The 14,314-nt window shown below is 37.1% G+C and overlaps 1 protein-coding gene across 7 annotated transcripts in view; it reads right to left on the bottom strand.

Moving 5' to 3' along the window:
• mecom (MDS1 and EVI1 complex locus) overlaps positions 1-14,314 on the bottom strand; it is a 768,103-nt gene that overhangs the window by 259,258 nt on the left and 494,531 nt on the right. The gene's annotated exons all lie outside the window — the stretch shown is intronic.

Raw genomic sequence — 14,314 nt, 5'->3', positions numbered from 1 at the left:
TGTGTTCTGGAGACTCTGAACATTTCTTTAATAAACAGAGGGAGAGGGGGGAAAAAAACTGAAACATAAAATGCTCCAACCTGTCACTAAATAAATCTCTGCCTCTTTTTCCGCTGGTTCCAGTACGGGGCCTGAACACATCAGAAAGTTGTTTGTTTGACTTTATAGGCCTGATTTATTTTGAGAGTGTGAAGTGTGAACACTGGGATCAGCAAGCACACATTTCGGAGCCGAGGAAACCAGAGAAATGATTAGTAACTACTTTTCAAATGAAAATATTTTTTCTGAATAGTAAATGTTTTTACTGGGCACCACCTGATTTAACTTGAAGCGCTCGTTTGCAGCAAGGCCGTGAAGTTTAAAATATTTGTCACTAAAGCCAATTAAAATATAAAAATGAATTAAAGAGTCACAAATATGCACTAAAGTACCAGTTTTACATGTGTGATATAATAGATACATTGTTGAAGTGTTGTAATTACAGCATGAGGTTTGGGTTCTGGAGGTTAGCTCCACACATGGATTTAGATCCAAGGTTATGCTGTATAATGTTTATATAAGATGTATGGAATTAATCAAGTGACATTAATTTGATGATATCATTATGCCAGGACATTGAATAATTATCGTTACTTGGAAAACTTTAAATAGCATTTCCAATGCTGATGTTAGAGCATGATAAAAACTTACAAATCATTTCTTTAGTTCTTTTTTCTTCTACATCTATACTCTTGGCACTCCCAAGATGGTGACCATTATGACTTCTTTTTTCAGGTGGTTGTTAAAAAAAGCTAGCCTCCATCTGGTTTATATCAGCAGTGGAGCAAAGGTATTCTCCTGCTTCAGGTTCTGTTTATCACCAACTTAGCCCGTGTACCAGGCACACGTATTTCTGTCTCTTTTGCGTATTCACTTAACAAAATGGTCCTAGCAAATGCTCAAGGCTCTTTCACCTCAAAACCAACTTAAATGCAGTTCGTTGAATGGTGTAGGTATTAATCTGTTCATCGCCTTTCTTGTTAGCTCTCCTTCTGTGTACACCCATGGCTCAAAGCAACAGGGTCTTTATTAAGGACATTAGCTTGACAGGGTTGGTGTTATTTTTGTCAAATAACACACACCAATAAGCAAAATGAACAGGAGGGGCAATGCTTTCTGTGGAAGCCACTTGACTCTTGAAAAAGGGGGAATCCTTTTCATTTGATGTAGCTACTGTAAAAAAGAACAACATTTTTACAAAGCAGAAGCAAAATTAATCTTGCTGCATAACTGAATGTCTCTACCTCCTGTTTACTAATGAATAGTTTCTCCATGGTTACTTACTTTTATGAGACAGAAGGCTTCTTGCAATCTATTCCTCCAGTTCCATTTTCATCCTTCATCAAGGGTAAAAATGAAATGACTTCACCCCACTCAACTTTCCATTCAGCTTCTAAAAATTTAATTAAAGGTGGCAGCCTCTTCTCATATGCAACAGTCAAGTTACTCAGTTAACTGAATAGTTAAAGAACAGAGGAAATAAACTGCATTATCATCTTCTGCCTTCTAAAGCAAGGTGATTTTTTTCAGAAAATTGCAGTCAGTGACGGATAGTTACATAGAGATTATTCGTTTAAAACAATTCATGAACCACCACAACAGTGTGATAATTAAGATTGATTGACAATGGCCTTCTCTAGTCATCTTCACTCTATCACTGTGTAAAGTCTATTTAAGAATGAGTTTATTCCTAAATTGCAGGCCAAAGGTATGTGAAATAACTGATTCATTGTGCTACGATCTTTTTTGTTTCTTTAAGTAAAACTCACAAAGTCTGTACTCTTAAAATTAAATATAGTAAATATTTTTAATATAAAAAAAGAACAAATACATCTACATGAAACATTGCCATAGAAAAGCAGCATCCAACATCAAAGATCCTCACCATCCAGGCCAGGCTCCTTTCTCACCACTGCCATCAGGACTCGCTCCACCAGGTTCAGGAACAGTTACTACCCCTCAACCATCAGGCTCTTGAACAAAAGGGGATAAATACACTCATTCTATCTCTGGTGCTGCCATAGCCAACGGTCTCACTTTAAGAACTCTTTACCTTGTTATTTCATGCTCATTATTTATTGCTATTTATTTCTATTTGCATTTGCACAGTTTGTTCATTGATCCTGTTTACAGTTACTGTTCTATAGATATGCTAAGTATGCCTGCAGGAAATGAATCTCAATGTTGTATGTGGTGACGTGTACGGACTCTGATGATAAATTTTATTTTGAACTTCGAAATGCAACAATTTCATTCTAAATCTTTGTCCAATTGTATGAGTTCAGAATCAGAATCTGACTTATTATCACTGATATTTGACTTGAAATTTGTTGTTTTGAGGCAGCAGTAATGCAGGAATTCGATATGATCACAAGTTACAAAAACAGATAAATAGTTTAAATGAAGGAACAACAAGGTAGTATTCTGTGGTTCATCAATGAATATACAATATACAGTGTGTGTGATCTTGACAGAGAATCTGACCAAAGCTTCATTTGACAGTTGTTGCAATTTGATGTGTAACTCATACAGATCACCAAATTTTTCCCATGGAAAATCTACGTTATTACCTATGTGGAATCTTGAATTGTGCAGTCTGGCTCCATTTCCTCGCACAGTTAAAGTGCAGTGCAAAGTAGGTATCATTTAAGGGAATAGCAGACCATTCCTGATGGTTGAATAATCCACCATACAACACTACAGCAGTGAATAGAATGGGTGGGTAAGAGCTAAAGAAATCTAAATTCTTTTGGTAAAGGAGGCAATAAAGGTTTAGAATGCAGAAGGTTGTTTTTCCTTGCTAAATTATCATTAGGGCTGGATAAACTGGGAGGAGGTGATAACATTTCTTGCCTGTTCCCAATACCTCTGATGCAGTAAAAGGTTGTAATGAATAACATTAGATCAACTTAAAGCAGAAGCAATCGTCTGTTCACCAGGATAACTGGAATTACTGAGGAGAAGCACATTCTGCTGTCTTCTCCATTATGCTTGAAGAAGAGTTATGAAAATACCTTCTTGTTGCAGTATAAGCTATTGCTACTTAGAGAAATAGACTTTGAACTAGCTCTTTAATGAAGCTCTATCTGTGGTGACTCTGCTAACTACCAGAAGTCACTATTTCCTGGTTGTTTTATTTACAAAACATTAGCCACCATCAGAATGTTTTTTTAATCAATGACTCAGCCACAAAAAATACACATTATATTACAGCCAATTTGTGGAAAACTTTATCTTTCAAATATCATTTTCAAAACTCAGACGAGTAGGAAAGGAACAGGAAACATAATTTGCTTGTTTACAAACGCAGATTGTATTTGTAGGCGGATCAGTTAACATGATGCTATTGTACAAGTTCGCTTTTATTAGAAAATGTTTGGAGTGTGATAATTCTGCCAACAGTAGCTTTCTGTAAACATTCTGTTCAGTAATTTTGAAGACTTTCGAATACCGCAAGATATAAGATCCATTCCTTCAATTTAATTTGTGTAAAAATCACTGGAAAGATCAGTTCCACAAAATTATGAGTGTATGTTTTAGTTAACAACTTCATGGTAAAGATACAACAATTTTTTGAAAATGATTAATCAATTAAAAATGACATTGACTGGTGTTCAAACCAACTCAGTGTGCTTAATGACTGTTGATTGCACATGTCTAATGATCTCACTGCCCAATGACTGCACTTTCAATGAAGTAGTTGATTAATGCTCACATTAAACTTGATGCTTATGCTGACTAGTGATCACACCAGTTCGATTATTTTGGGTAACAAGTGACTAATAATCTCATTCTGACACTTCTTTCCTAATTTGGTGCCATTTCGATTGTCACCAATACATCTGTTACCTCTGAACTTGACTTTCTAATGTACTCGTGGCTGACTTCACTTGTTCTACTCTCTGGAAATTTGAAGTTACTGTCTACGTTAAACTTACAGAATCAGAATTAAGTTTAATATCACTGGCATATAGCATCAAATTTGTAGGATTGTGGTAGCAGTACATTGTAATATATATTAATAAAAAAAATTATAAATTACAATAAGTATATGTGAAAACTAAATTAAATAAATAGTGCAAAAAGAGAGAAAAGAAGAAAATAGTGAGGCAAAGTTCATGAATCCATTGTCTATTCAGAAAATGGATGGTGAAGAGGAGGGCACTGTTCCTGAATTGTTCAGTGTGTGCCTTCATGCTCCTGTACCTCCTCCTTGATGGTAGCACTGAGGAGAGGGCATGTTCTGAGTAATGGGGGTCCTTAATAATGGATGCTGCATTTTTGACGCATCGCCTTTCAAGTGTGTCCGTGATGCTGGGGAGGCCTAAAACCCATGATAGGGTTGGCGGAGTTTACACGTTTCTGCAGCTCTTTATGATCCTGTGCAGTGGCCAGTCCACATCAGACAGTGATACAACCAGCTAGAATGCTCTCCATGGTACATCTGCAGAAATTTGCGCGTGGCTTTGGTGACATACAAATTTCTACAAACTCCTAATGAAAGATAGCCGCTGTGGTGCTACAATTGTCGTTCTTTGCAATTGCATCAATATGTTTAGCCCAGGATAGATCTTCACAGATAATGCCACCCAGAAACATAAAAGGGCTCACCCTTTCCATTTCTGACCCCTCAATGAGTTCTTATGAGTGTTCTCTGAATTTCCTCTCCCTGAAGTTCACAGTCAATTCCTTGATCTTACTGACGTTGAGTGCAAGATTGCTGTTTCAGCACAACTCAACCAGCTGATCTAGTATGCTGTTGCACGGCCCCTCATAACCGACATCAGCTTCTGTTCTATGCACTGATCTCCAATGACACATTGATAAGGATGCTGCTATTTTAAATGTTCACCCTTGTTTACAAATCCCTTCATGATCTCTATCCTTAAACTTACTCTGTTCCAATAACTCCCAGAAATGATAATAATAATAATAATAGCAATAATTATTTATTACTTATTTATAAAGCACTTTTCATACAAATGATATAGTTTAAAGTGCTTTACAGGGGATAAATTACAAACATGAAAATAAAAGACTAAATCATGTTAGTTTAGAGCAAGTTTAAGTGAATGGGTTTTGAGTTGGTGTTTAGGAGTGTCAACTGAGTCTGAATCCTTTATAGTTTGGGGTTTTGAGTTCCACAATTAAGGAGCATAGTTAAAACAAAAGCTGACCTGCCAATTTTCTTTGAAGGAGATTATTTAAATTTAAGAGACTGGCAGAAGAAGATCTGAAAGCTCGAGCAGGATTATAGAATAAAAGTAATTCTATTGAGAGCTTTATAAACAAATAAGAGAACTTTAAGATTAACTCTGAAAGATTTGATTTGATATGAACAAAACCAATGACTGCATTCTTCTAACTTCAGGCTGCTAATTATCTCCAAACTTAAGGGTTCCACCACATTTGTCTCTGCTTTTGTTGTTCAAGGCCCTTGGTTCTGAAATTCCAACCCTTAAATGTCTTGAATGGCATGGCTGAGTCGGACTGCGCTGTGTGATTTGGAATGAATTTCTCAAGAGTAAATTTTTTGCTTGTGGTCTTTAAATCATTCATTTCTGGCACAACAACAAATAGAGCTGAGCATGCAGAGAGATATGGATAAATTAAGTGAGTGGACAAGGGTTGGCAGATGGAGTATGATGTTGGTAAATGTGAGGTCATCCATTTTGGAAGGGAAAATAGAAGATCAGATTCCTGTTATGGGAAAAGATTCCAGTATGTTGGTAGGCTGAGTGATGTAGGAGTGCTTGTGCATGTATCACACAAGGTTTATTTACAAGTATAACAGGTTATCAGGTAGACAAATGGAAAGTTGGTCTTCATTGCTATAGGGATTGAATTTAAGAACAGGGAGGTTATGCTGCAACTATACAGGTACAAGTGAGGCCACACCTGGAGTACTGTGTGCATTTCCGGTCTCCTTACTTGAGGAAAGACATATTGACTTTGGAGGTGGTGCAGTGGAGGTTCACCAGATTGATTCTGGAGATGAGTAGGTTAATTTATGAGAAGCGATTAAATTGTCTGGGACTATACTCATTGGAATGCAGAAGAATGAGAGGGGATCTTAGAGTGGTATAGATAAGACAAAGGTAGGAAAATTGTTTTCACTGCTAAGTGAGACTAGAACTAGAGAACGTAGCTTCAAGATTTGGGGGAATAGATTTAGGACAGAGGTGAGGAGAAACGGCACTTCCAAGAGAGCAATGAATCTATGGAATTCTCTGCCCAGGGAAACAGTAGAAGCTACCTCATTAAATATATTTAAGACAGATAGATGTTTGCACAGCAGGGGAAATTAAAGGGTATGGGGAAAAGGAAGGTAATGTGGACCTGAGTCCATGGCCAGATCAGCCATAATCTTACTGAATGGCTGCAAAGGCTTGATGGGCTAAAAGGCCAACTCCTGCTTCTATTTCTTATTTTCTATTTCTTATTTCTATTTCTTTTTTGTGCCACTCCATCCCCTTCTCCTTCTTTAAGAAGTTCTTTAAAATAGAATTTCATAATCTGTTCTAATAGTTCCTTAGCACACAACTGCAGATGCTGGAAAATGAACAAAACCCAACAAAAATCTCAAAATACTTAGTTGGCCAGAGCAACACGTACAAAATGCCGGAGGAACTCAGTATGTCAGGCGGCATCTATGGAAAAGAGTAAACAGTCGAGACCCTTCATCAGGACTCAGCTCGAAACGCCGAGTGTTTACTCTTTTCCATAGATGTTGACCTGCTGAGTTCCTCCAGCCTTTTGTGTCAGTTGATTTGGATTTTCAGCATCTGCAGATTTTCTCATGTTTGTTGGCATGAGCTTAGTTGGCCAGGCAGCTTTTTATGGAGAGAGAAACAGAAGTTAACATTTCAGGTTGATGGACTTTCATCATTAACATGAATTTTTTAGATGATGACTGATATTATGAGTTTTTGTAAAAGTTTCTGTTTCCATTGGTAAAATTTCCACATATGTATTTGGTATATTAGATAGCAATTGCATGAAGCAACTTGGAACATTCTGCTATGTTAGACATACAAATACAGGTTATTGTTACTGCAGTATTAATGTATTTTTAATCCACTGAAAACAAGTTCTGCAGGAGTATAGTTAAAAAAATAAGAGATGAATAATTTTGTCGGTTGGAGATAAATTCGTCTTTGTGTTTTTGTTTATTTCTGAGGCAAAATGGGCAGTGGAATCATGAATTATCCTGCCAATTTGAATCAAAGTGCTTACTCAACCAACGTGGCAATATGCAGGATCTGAAAAAGTTGCAGAGGCTTGTCCATCATAAGGACTAACCATCCCACCATCGAGGGCATCTTCAAAAGTCAATGCCTCAAGAAGGCAGCATCCATCATTCAAGATCCTCAACATATATAGAACCTGCCCTTTTCTCATTACTACTGTCATGGAGGGGTTACTGGAACCTGAAGACACCAGTTCAACATTTTAGCAACGGCTTCTTCCCCTTTGCCATTAAATTTCTTATTTCCTACTTATTTGCTTAGCGATATATTGCCCTTTCGCCCCTTTGAGCCACACCACTGCAGCAACCCCCAACAACCCCAATTAACCCTCACCTAATCATGGGACAATTTATAATTTTCTATTAAACAAGTCGGCGTGTTTTTGGACAGTGGGAGGAAACTGGAGCACCCATGGAAAACCCGTACATTCCACGGCGAGGACATACAGACTACTTACAGACAGTACCAGGTTTGAACTTCAAACTCTAGAATGCTAGGAGATGTAATAGAGTCATGCTAATGGCTGTGCTACTGTAGCACCCCATGGGATAAACACGACTTCACTAGTTTGGTCTCTTCTTGAACAATTTCTAATTTTTTTATATATTTCTTATTGTAACTGATAGTAATATATATTTTAAATGTATTGCCTTGTACTGCTGCCACACAACAACAAATCTTACAATGTATGTCAGTGAGAATAAACCTGATTCTCATTCTGATTTGCAAAACTGAAAATCCTTATTGCAATGGAAGCACTGCATAGAACTCCCTCAACATAATTAAGACCACGCTGCAGGGGTACATAAAAATGTCAGGAAAGAGTCTTCATCATCTATTCAAAGCAAATATTTACCACTATAATTGCAATGCATTCCATAAAACATGCTCTTACCCAGTGGTGTCCTTGGAAGTGACAGTGAGGATTGTTCCCACACATGCTCATTTTATATGCCTGGAAAATTTCACCTCGGAATCCTCTTTCTTTTCCTTGCTTGTTAAAACCAATGCTCTGATTCAGGAGCAAGGAGTACAGGCCATCCTTTGTTTAGTAGTATGACGGGGAAAACGAGTATTCAGTCAGTTTCAGCAAGTCACAGTCCCTGCCATCTCCCCATAGACCTGCTAATTCTTCTTTGGATATTTAACAAACTCCCTTCAGCAATTGAATCTGCCCCCTCTATTTGTCCTTGGCATTTCTGTATATTCCATGCCCTAACTAGCATTTCCATGAGTGGGATAGTTTTGAACAAGAGAACAAATTTTGAAAAATAAAGAAAACTTAAAATAAAGAAATTAATTCACACAGAACAGTGGTGAATCTCTGTGAATTCTCTATCCTGGGAGGTTGTGGTAGTTAGATCACTAGAATTATTTAATGTAGAGATAGACAATGCTTTTGAAAGGTCGTGGAATTAAGAAATGTTGGGGAATGGCACAGAAGAGATGAGATATACAATACCTGCAAAGAAAAGGTGGGTAGATCAACGTGTAAGTGACAAAGTACATCGGCATGGAAGAGATGTGGTAGGCCAGCCATGGTCATGTTGAACGGCAAGGTGGCTTATGGTGTCAGGTGGCCTCCTTTTGCTCCTATTTTCCTTTTCGTCTTATACTTCAAATTGTTTCCACATAAAAGAATAATCTTTGTGTTATTTTTGGTTCTTTTATCAGTCACTTTGCTGATGAGAAGAACATGAATCTGCCTTCATCAATTTATATATCTTCCATGAGATCATCTATTCTAAGAACAACCCCAGCTTCTCAGTCATTAATATCAGTAAAGTCCTTCATCCCTACAATCAATCTGGCAAATTTTTTCTGCCCTTTCTCCAAAAGTACAGCATACAGAACTGGACACAACTCTTCAGTTATCGACAAACCTGTGTTCATTAAAGGTTCATCATGAAGTAAAAACAGAAAATTCTGCAAACACTCCTCAGGTTAGGCAGCATCTGTGGAAAGAATTAATGTATTGTGTCAAAGACCCTTCATCGTCAATATGTTAAATGTTTGGGGCATTTGCTGTTTTTATTTCAGGATATTCAGCAGTTGCAATTTCTTTTCTGCTTTTCATCATGACTTCATTGCTCTTGTAATCCACGTCTCCGGTTATAAAATACAAGGTTCAGTTTGCTTTCTCAACTTCTCTTGCACTTTCAGTACTGTAGCCTATGCATATATACCTCTCCGTTCTTGTTCAGTTTTTAAAATTGTGCTCTCTTGCTCATGCTGCCAGCTATCGTTAAGAATATTGAGTGAAAAGAATAAAGACAATCTTTGTTTAAGCGGAACACAAGTCTATTGAAAAGCAAGTTCTTAACTGCATCCACATTAAATGGACAATAGCTTCAGATACATCACTTGACATGTCAACCGCTGTTACTTTAAGCTTATGCTATCGGTTCCCCTTTTGTTGCTGCTAACGCAAACTAAATAGCAACATTGTCATTGATGTACCTTTTTAAAACACAACACACTTTATTCTTTAACACTTTTCACTTCAAGGATCCTAAACAAATTGCTGTGCGTCACTGCAGTATCTTCTTCGATGGGAACTCATCAAGTATTCTATAAGCACTCTTTCCAGACACTTGTTTCCACTTTTGAGTTTTTCCATTAAATTTCTGTGGTACTTTGTGCAGTACTGTCTAGCTGTTTGAAAGACGTTATGTCACTATAATGTTTATTAGTGTGCTGGCCTTAAGCCTTGCTTCATGCCTCGGCCAGATCTATTCACCACTGGCAGTATGCCTGGGTGATCTTTTGGGTTTTAAACTAGGAATAGATTTAAGGATTTGAACTAAATCCTGCGTGAGACAGAAAGAGCCCACAGTTAGCATGAGGACGAAAGGAGCAGACAGAGGAAGCTAGGCTTTTAAATTTCACCAGTTTCATTGTCTCCCTGCAAAACTGAGATATAAATTGGTTCATAGAAGTGTGGCATTTTCCATCAACAACAGCCAAACAAAACTGGCCTCAGTGACGGCCTGTTCTTGTTTTTTCAGCACTATTTTTCACGTGAGTGAATATCAGGAAATTAAACTGGATCACAGCCCTACCCTTCTCTGTACCTCAAAATGTACATTTTTGGAAAGTCAATATGGCCTTTCAGCCTTTGGTTGCAAAAGTAAAATAATTATATTCTACTTTCTGCAATTGAAAATCACTTGGTAAAAACACCACAAGTATTACTGGTGAGAAAAAGTGGCCAACTTTAATTAGCCAGTCACATTCCAGCAAGGTGACATATCACCCAATTCCTTCAACGTTCTTTGCTTGGCATTGGTAGTCACTCTGTCAACATTGAAATAAACAAAATAAAACAGGAAGTGCTGGGAATACTTAAAAGCTCATGAAGGGTGCATGGAGAGAGAAGGTAATGTTTCAAGGTGATGACCTTCCATTAGACTTGTCAGAATTCAGACAGGAACCAGGATTGAAGATGCAGAGAAAATGGTCAGGATTGGAGGTGGGGAAGAGAGCAGAAGCGAAGCTCTGTGAAGAGGGCCAAAGAGAATAAGTGACTAAAAGGAGTGGTAGTACGTAGTGAAACAGGATGGTAAAAGGATTAGCGAAGAACAAACTTTGCACTTGATCCGGTGTAAACATATGTGAAGCAGAATAATTATCTGAAACCACCATGAAAAAAACTGAATTTCCACCAGACGCCTTGCCCTCCCTTTCTTTTCCAGCATGTTTGGTTTTATTTAAGAATGGTAGAAATTGCAGTCATTGTTTTCTTGAATAACACACAGATAATAGCAATAGATTAAGCAGTAAATGTGGATAACCTGAGTTTGAACACAGTTCAAAGTTCAAAGTTAATTTATTATCAAAGTACATATACAATCCCAACAATCATTTTCATGCAGACAGACTTAATAGAATAATAACCATAACAGCATCAATGAAAGATTGCACCAAATGGGCGTTCAAGCTGTGTAAATGCAAAAAGAAAATAAAGTAAGCAATAAGTATTGACAGCATGAGATGAGTTGATATTCCTCTTCTGGGGGCTTTCTTTTTAAAGGATTTTCCAGCTTGAAGGTTTTCAACCATATCAGGATAAATCCTTCCCATCAACTGAAATGGTTCATGTGCATACACAGCTCATTCAGCAGTGTCTTGTGCCTCCCGATCAGGTCCTCAACAGTCATCTACTGAGCACATGCCTTTCGTTTGTGAAACCAGCATTTTCAATCTCAAGATGACTAATGAGATGGAGTTAAAGCAATTACTATTTTGGGCATTTCTGCAGCTCTGACTGAATTCAGGTTTGCAAAAATTTGTGTCTGATGTCCCAACATAGGAGAATGTGAAATGAAACAAAATCGTTTGAAGAAATATGCAAACATTCATATCTGTGCCACTTGTGACAATCCTTTCAGTCCTGTTAACATTTGTGCAAATCACTCTCTGCTTCCCCCCACCTATAGAGTAGACTGACCACATTTGCTGGTATGTGCACAGGTTGGTTCACCTCTGCACAGGATTTTATACTGCATTGCACTTGTTTTGACACTATTGGTGTCAATTTAATGGATGATGTGCTGTCTTTGATGAGCAAGGCATGGGGGACATCACGTGATGACGTAGGATCGAGACGTGGAAATCCAGCTCTCCCATAAAAAATAAAATAATGTTTAATTGAAGAAAAGTTAGTAAATACTTTTAAAAGATTACTTATAAACTACTCAGTATTGTCTTAAGATATGTCTCCTAAACAGAAGCAGAAGAAAACTACTACTTTGAAGACAACACAAGTTGGAAAAGAATCAAGGCCGGCCGCCATGAAAGAGCCTCGGGCTCAAGTGCATTTTACCTCCAGCGATACAAAACAGGAAATTGTGGCAACATCAACCGTTTCCAAAAAAAAAAGAGCAACATGAATTGCGCATGCGTGAAGGAAGGTGCATGCGCAAACACGAGCAACCCAAACTACAAATCCCAGCTATGATCGGAACTGAAAGTAAAAGTGAATATGAGGTGGAATCAGATTCTCTGGATAAATCAGATGAAGATGAAGAGGCAAACAAAGAAGAGCAACAGGAGGAGGTTGGAGGTGATATTGAAGACATAAAAAAATCTTTGGTGCAAATAATGCATGAATTAAAACCATTAAAAGTAATAAAAAAGATATTAAAATATGAAGATTATGTTTGATAAAATGATGAAAAGACAGGACAAAATGGACAAGAAAATTAAAAACTTGGAAGAAACAACGAGAGACACCATTGATAGAGTAAATAAAATGGAAGATAATATTTCTGCCTGGACGTCAGAAAGAAAACGGTTGATGGAAAAAGTGGATGTACTTGAAAATTTTAGCAGACAAAATAATATTAAGATTGTTGGACTTAAAGAAGGTATAGAGGGAGAGGATCCAATAATTTTTTTTCAAAAATGGATTCCAGAAATTTTGGAAATGGAAGAAGGAACCCAGTTAATTGAAATTGAAAGGGCTCACAGAGCCTTAAGATCAAGACCTCAAGTTGATCAAAACCCACGATCAATCTTAATAAAATGCTTAAGATATCAAGATAAAGAAAAGATCCTGAAGGTGGATGCCCAACGTGCCAGAAAGAGAAACGGGCCATTGATGATAGAAGGGAAAACAATTCTTTTCTATCCTGATATAAGTTATGACCTTTTGAAGAGAAAGTAGGAATTTAACCCAGCGAAAAATGTTTTATGGGAAAAGGGGTATAAATTTATATTGCGCCATCCAGCAACCCTGATCATTTTTTTGGATGACAGAAAAAGAAGATCTTTTACTGATTAACGGGAGGCGGAAGAATTTGCACAAGAACTCCCAAATATTTGCTCACCACAGCCAAAGATTTAAAAGTGAAACGAATTAAAGATGAAGACATGGACAGTGGATGGAGTTGATGGATGTTTAAGGACAGAAGAATATTTAAATATATTCTTAATTATATGATACAGAGGGAGAAAGGTAAAAATTTGAGAAATATTAATCGAGAGTATTGATATTATTTTTTCTTCTCTTATATATACTTTTTTCTGTTACGGGGGAGCTGGGGGAACTTTGGATCGATTGCAATGGGATTCATGTGTGTAATCATGGCGATTGCCAAAACCTGTACAACGGAGGGGGGTAATGTTGTGTTTTTTTTAATTCACAACATTAGTAGGGGGGTATTTTGTTATTTTTTTCTTTTATAATCTATTTTTCTTTAATCTTTCTTTCTTTGCCTGGACAATCGAGGGGGAGACACATAGCAACACAGAGAATTTTAAAAAGATTCCCCAAGGTACTACGAAAGTTGAAAAGTTAGGTATTACTATAGACTGGAGTAACCCTGTTAAAAATAATGAATAATTTACTGAATTTTTAAAGTTTTAATGTTAATGGGCTTAATGGACCAGCGTAAAGAAAAAGAATTTTTCCATACATTAAGAAAATGAAAATAGATATAGCTTTTAGCTGCATTCCATTTGAAAAAATTACTTATAATTTAAGAGATAAATATGAAATATTTCTGAAAATTTGGCATCCTTATTTACAAAAGATAGGATTAAATATATAGGTGTTCTGAAGATAAAATGATTGATTATTTGGGGAAAGAAATGAATATATGTACTAAAGCTATTATGAGCTCCATGGAGCATGTGGGGATCTTCCGATATCCAGGCATTCTTTCTTTCTTTCTTTCTTTTTTTTCTCTTTTTTTTTCTCCGTCTACAGGGATATGTTAGGGGGGAGGGGTTAAGGGGAGGGGGAAGGGTTGAATAAAAAAGAGGAAGAAAAAAAGAAAAAGAGGAAGAAGAGAGAAAAAAAGTAGAGCAAGGCATGTTGCATACAGGTGCTTGCATGTAGGGCACTCTGAGCTGTACTGTGCAAATAGGACAGATATCAACAGCACCCAATGCTGAGTTAACAGCATACTGCAAAACTTAAAGGAATCACCGATTACTGAGAGATTTGTTGTCAATTTTTGCTGATTAATCACTAACTTTTATAAATGATTGGTTCCTCCAGACCTTCATGATTTCAGGCA

This window comes from Hypanus sabinus, chromosome 2, assembly GCF_030144855.1.
Source record: "Hypanus sabinus isolate sHypSab1 chromosome 2, sHypSab1.hap1, whole genome shotgun sequence".
Classification (NCBI taxonomy): domain Eukaryota; kingdom Metazoa; phylum Chordata; class Chondrichthyes; order Myliobatiformes; family Dasyatidae; genus Hypanus; species Hypanus sabinus.
The sequence above is the reverse complement of the archived record's forward strand: the minus strand, read 5'-3'. Positions and strand labels throughout refer to the sequence as shown.